Source organism: Miniopterus natalensis, chromosome 9, assembly GCF_054644295.1.
Source record: "Miniopterus natalensis isolate mMinNat1 chromosome 9, mMinNat1.hap1, whole genome shotgun sequence".
Classification (NCBI taxonomy): domain Eukaryota; kingdom Metazoa; phylum Chordata; class Mammalia; order Chiroptera; family Miniopteridae; genus Miniopterus; species Miniopterus natalensis.
The window spans coordinates 41,650,812-41,657,140 of NC_142089.1; the positions used below are offsets into that span (position 1 = coordinate 41,650,812).

General features: G+C 48.6%; 1 protein-coding gene across 1 annotated transcript in view; it reads right to left on the reverse strand.

Moving 5' to 3' along the window:
* GNG12 (G protein subunit gamma 12) overlaps positions 1-2,476 on the reverse strand; it is a 114,638-nt gene extending 112,162 nt beyond the window's left edge. The window contains exon 1 of the mRNA XM_087820509.1: positions 2,409-2,476. The gene's annotated coding sequence lies outside the window, so the exon portion shown is untranslated. The remainder of the gene's footprint in view (positions 1-2,408) is intronic.
* Positions 2,477-6,329: the final 3,853 nt, after the last annotated feature.

Genomic DNA, 6,329 nt, shown 5'->3' on the forward strand with positions numbered 1-6,329 from the left:
CAACACACCCAATTACAAATCCAACACAATAAATGACATAATTCTAAATGTGAATTTTTTTTTAACTGAGTTTATTGGGGTGACATTGGTTAATAAAACTGTATAGGTTTCAGGTGCAGAATTCTATAATACATCACCTGTATCTTGTATTGTGTGTTCACCGCCCAAGTCAAGTCTCCTTCTATCACCATTTATCCCCCCGTGAATTTTTTTTTTCTCCCAGAGAGAGGTTTTCAACAAAAAACATGCACACAAAAACCCTACTAACTAACCATTTCCTCAAGTGTTTTCACTACCAAGCTCTTAGCTGTCACAACCTGACAAACCACCCATGTCCTTCAACAAGTGACAACAACACAAGCCCAACACTGCAAATCACACTGTTAGAGAGCTAGTCTTGCAAATGAGCCTGGAGCTCGCTACACAGAACATTTTTATAATATTAATCTTCTCAGTCTCCTGTGAAACAGATTCACATATTTACGTATTTCTACACAAATTTAAATGCTGTCGGGGTTCAATACCTAGTGTATTACCTGGGCTAAACACAGTAAAAATAACAACTGCAAAAAAAAAAAAAAACCCACCAAAAAAAACACACCACGCCTGCATTTTTTTATAAGGTTTAAAGTCGCAGTTCTTAGACCGTTCAGCATTTTTTTGGACCTCAACCAAGGTTTTATGGTGCCAGTTAACTGTTAGGGAACTCAAAGGGACTGAACATTTGATCAGAAAGTCCTTTTATCACTTTAGCCTCTATAAAACCTTTGATGGCTTTTAAAAATTATGTGGTGTGTGAATCATGTTTGTTTATTGGAAAAAGGACCGGCTAATACATACAATTTTGCCTGAACATAACAAACAGCTCCTTACTTGAATGTGATTGTTTTGGCAACAGTAACAGCCACCCGCCTGCCTCCCCGGCTCTCCTAGGTGAGGGCCGCCATCCGGCGACGTCCACCCGCGAGCTGAGCGCACCCGCAACGGTGCAGCAGCGACGGGCGCTCGCACCACCACCGCAAACTCCGCTTTCCAAGCAGACAACACGCGGATACAGACCCGACTCTGACAACACCCAAAAGATTCATTATAGACAGTCTATTCAGACCGAGCTTCCACAGCCCCAGGAAATATAAACAGCGTCCGCAAAGACAACGGGGGTGGGGGTGGGGGGATAACTGATGGGAAGGAAGCCGATCATGTGAAGTTTCTCCAACTCCACAGGGTCTAATAAATTCCCGGCTGTTTCCACTCGGAGCAGCCATTAAACGCGCCCTGACACGTGGGCACAGGGGACCTCCCTTCTCTCCGGTTTTTGTCCATTTCCTTCTCCGTGCACTTGTTTGTATACATACAACCACGCCCGGGCGGGGGGACCGACCACACGGTGACAGGCCTCATCAATTCCTTCTCTCACATTTCCAGTCGTCCAAAGTTTCACTCCACGGCCGTGATTTAACCAGAATCCAGAGTTCCTTTCCGAAAGTTATGAATGGTTTAAGTTTACAAGACGCGAACGTAAGGCGAGGGACGAGCGAGTGTCGGGAGACTTCAGCTACAGCGTTTGAAAATTAGCTTTAATGTATATGCCCTAGTTAAAATGTTTAAAAATAATAAAATAAAAAAGGAAGTCACCCTGATCCACGCAGTAAGTGTCTGGACAATACTTTTTTTTTTTTTTTTAAATCCCGCAAGATACACATCTGAGCCTTGACTTCCCCATAGTATCTGTCACCTGCAAATACGGGTCTCCGGGTCACTACTTGCTCGGGGGTGGCTCGGGGGATGTGTGCTCTGGGTCCTCCCCTCTGCGACCCGCCACCTCCCCGCTAGACCCTCCGCGCCCAGCGGGTTCCCGGGCTGCGCACCAGCGGGCTAGTCCCAAGAAAGAGCGGAAGAAAGTAGGGAAGAGGGGCGTGGCGCCGGGTCGCCCCCAGAGGCCGGCCCTCCTCCCAAACCCCGCACCACCGCACAGCCGGGGCTGGGTCACCGGAGCCTCACAGCCCCAACGGGGCGCGGGGCGCACAGCCCCGGGCGGGCGAGGAAGCGAGCGAGCGAGAGAGCGGGGAGACCTTTCCCCCGGCTCCGGCCCCCATCCTAGGAGCCGCCTCCCCAGCCCTAGCCCCGAAGGTCCCCCCGCTTTCCATGCCCTCCGGCAGCCGCCCGTCTAGGCGAGCGCGCCGTCGGTCGCCGGCTCCGGCGTCCCTAGCCCTCCCTCCCCCAACCCCTTCTCTGGCGCCCAGTGCCCCGACCAGTCCCCGCCCTCCGGGACACTCTTCCCTCCTTCCTTCCTTCCTCCGTTCCCTCCCTCCATCTCGCTTCCCAGCACCGGGAACTCGGAGGCGGCCCCCGAACTGGCCGGCCGCCGCCCCGCGCTGCGCCCCCGTCCTGGCTGGGACCCGACTCACCACCTGCGTCCGCGCTCGGCGCTCACTGGTCCGCGGGTGCGCAGCCCCGCCGCCGCCGCCGCCGCTGGGGACTCGGTCTCTAAGGGCTCCTGGAGACGGCTCCGACCTCTCCTCCGCCTCCTCCTCCTCCTCCTCCTCCTCCTCCTCCCGCGGCTCCCGCGTCGGCTCCGCCTCGCTCGAGGTAGGCGGGGCGGACAGCCCGACGGGCGGGGCGGGGGCGGCGGCGGCCCGCACTCCTTCCTGCGGCCCGAGCCCTCCCTCCGTCCGTCCCAGGCTCCCTGGCTGTTCCCGGGTCCGACCGCCGAGCCCCAGGCGCGTCCCGGCTGGCAGGGGGGCAAGGTTGGGAGCTGTGAAACTCCGCGAGCGTCTGTCCGCCTTGGCCGTTCCCATTTTTCCCTTTCCGGATTCACGGACGCCCTGGAGTTGAAAGTCTCTTGGAGACCCCGCTTGATGACCTTCCAGGGGGCCGCCCGGACTCCTCGGAAGTTTCCTTCGCGTGCGAACTCCTCGCCAGCCCCGATGCCAGCAGTCCCCTGGGCCGCGAACGTGCGCGCCGCCAACCCCCTACACCGAAGTTAGGCTCCGCTCCAGGAATTTCTTAAGAAAACAGTCACAGTAAAATTTAAAGGGCCCTGGGGCCCCGGAGAGATTTTGTTTCCCAGAAAGTGGAGACATAACTGCGGCTTGTTGTAGTTGAAGTACATCCACTCATTACGAGCCCCCCCTCCATCGCTCCCCCATGAAATCTGTATTTCCGAATGCCGAGCACCTGGCAGAGTTCTGCGTAATAAATTAATTGGATTTGGTTGGGGTTTTTTTCTCGATGGATTCAGGGCCGGGTAGTTTAAAGAGCCACTTCTGTTTCCATAGACTTCAAACTATTCCTATGTAGTCATTCAATGAACAGTCACTCAGCACCTGCTATGTGCCACACATTGCGTTAAAGATGATGAATCAGATGGGGTGCACCCTCAAAAAGCCCAGAAAGAGTGAAACAGACGGATGTTCAGAAATCTTACTACTGAGCCGACTTACCACATGTCCATCCTTAAATATCTGCTTTCTCGTTTGACAGGGTGGAGATAAAAGAGAAAGTGAGGCCAAAGTAGGTCACTCACAACCAGTGTGGGAAGAGTCCCACTTGGAATGGAGTCTAAGAGCATTGGTAAGGGATGTCTGTGAGATGAGTTTCACCAGCTGAAGAGAAGGGAGGCCCAGGGAACTTAGGAACCAAGGACTGTGTAGTAAGGGCATTATCTTCACTCTTTCTTTCTTTCAGATTGCTACTCAAATATTCTGGTAAAATCACTCGACCAGGCTGCAGAAGGGATGTTGCATGTAGAGGAAGTTTCTGCTTGGATGCCTTGCCCCAGGAGTGTGGTTGTAGCAACCTATGGATGGCAGTAGTTGTTGGGGTGCAAGCTACAGCCTGCTAGGGGAGCCCTTTATTTCCTGCTTTGTACTGTGGTAGAACTTGACTGATTTGCAGATACTGACAGTTCCAAGGATACACTTATACAGAACAGTGTGATGCCAACAGGGACTGAGACTGTCACACACTGGAGTTTCTATCTTTTGGCCACAGGTTACAGAATCAGCTCCTACAATCCTACCAGTAATTTCCATTTGGGGGGCACTCTATATTTAATAAATGCTTTCATGTGCATAATCTCATTTATCTCCTGACAAAACCTAAAAACGGAGGCATCAAAAACTTAAGTGGCTTATTGAAGGTTCTCTAACCCACTGCTATTCAAAGTGTGGTCCATAGAATAGTCACAGTCTGGGATCTGTTACCCATCTGAAATGGGATAAGCATAGAAATTGAAGATGAGCATATAGAAACTTTTACAGCAATTTCACTGAGTAATTTTCTGCCTGTTGAATTTAATAACTAAAAATATGGCCTTGGGTTTTGTATGTCTTTTATTTCATTTTCTCATTATACATTTTGTATCATGTTGTATAAAATCATCAGCCTGCAACAGATTTAAAATGAAATACCACAGGTAGTTTGAGAGACACTGAGTGGGCAGGAATAAGAAGAGCTAACACTTACTTGGCAGATGTTGCTTTAAAAATATATATCTATACATATATATACATATATATGTGTGTATATATATACATAAGTATAAGCTCTTTTAATCCTCCTAACTACCCTAGCAGGTAGACATAGGGAAGTAAAGCTATGCAGTCCAAATGTGGCAGAGCCAGAATTCAAACCCAAGGCACCTGGCTCCAGACTTTGTTCTTTTACCCATGGGCCTGGATCCTGCAGCCTTTCTACTCTGCCAATGAGTCCAAACCTTGGCCATTCATATTTCACCTTCATATCATTGTACCTCCTATATGATTTTTTCATTTATACTTTTGATTGACTTACTTTTGTTATTTCTTACATATATTATCCTTGCTATTAGTAAGTTCACCCATGAAATCTGGAGTTTGATAGGCAAGCATCAGTCTCTTACCTTAGATCACATTAAAGTACATGCCTAACTCCAGCAATTACCGTCAGTGCTCTGCCATATCCCCTCTGATTCTTTTTTAATTTTGTGCGCACTGGTTTCAGATGTGCTATCATTCTCATCACAGGACCTGCATCTCCTTGTCAGAGCACTACCCTCAGCTTTCAGGATTTGCCTTACCTATGCACAGGACAGCTGAAAGTGCCTAGCAAGTAATGTGCCCCTGACCCTAGCCCAGCCTTTTTCCAATGACTAAGGGGTATGGAGATATAAATACTCCAGTTCCTGCAGTTAGGACAACTCTAGGTTGGATCTCCACTGTTTACAGAGCTCCCTACGAGATTGGGCCAAATTCTCTCCCTTCCCTTATGGAACCTTGCTTGATAGCACATTCTTTTTTTAGTATTATATATCGAGGAAACCTTGGTTAGCAACATGTAAATTTCAGGTGTACAACATTATAATTCAATAACTGTATACACTACAGCATGCTCACCCCCAAATGTCCATCGGTCACCATATATTTGATCCCCTTCACCTATCCTTGCTTGCCTTTCTTACCTTTCCGGGTCCCACTTTCCCCTCCTGTATCAGTGTTTTCCTAACGGGGACCAACTATGTGATTTGCAGGGCCCAATACAAGATTTTTTAAAAGTTCATAAATTATTAAAAATTTCAAGAGTATTAAACCAAGTACTGGGCCCTGTGTGACCACACCGGTATGTATGTGACTCTATAGGTTTTACATCAATGAAGCTGGATGCTAATAATCAATTTCACTTGAGTCCTCATCTCAGGGTCTGCTCCTGGGGAATCCCAAACTATTAGAGTAAAAACCAGCCCATCCAAGTACCATCAAAATCATCTTGCGTAACACACATCTTGGGAGGCCACCCCTTGTCAGGGGCTGGGCTATGTCAAGTTGTACGTAAAAAGAGCTTTAGCCATAGAAAGAGGTATAGCAGCTGAGAATAGTTTGGGTTAACAAGATGGTGATGGAGGACACCTGGGTTTTAGTCCCAATTCTGAGTGATACACACAAAGTGTGAATTTGGGTGGGATTTTAGATTGAGTTACCTGGAAACATATCTTGCATGAAGAAAATTTATTGTGGAGTGGTTAAAAAAGATACACCTGTAACGAAGTATTGGGCAGAGGGAGAAGCTGCCACTCAACATGGTTACAGCTGGGCCTGTATATAGTCCAGGGGAGACTGAAGTTGGGTGGCTCTTCAGAGTTGGACCAAATTGAGTCCAGGGGACTGGGCCTTTGTAACTCCTGCATTCCTGGGAAGAGGTATAGTCATGGGCAAAGCCGTTCACTGAGGGACAAAAATGTGAGTGATCAGGAACCAATATTCCCAGCAGCCCAGGAATTAATTGTTAAATAAATTGTTAGCTTTGAACAGGAGATCTGGGATTAGTTCTGCAGTATGCATTCTAGATTGGTT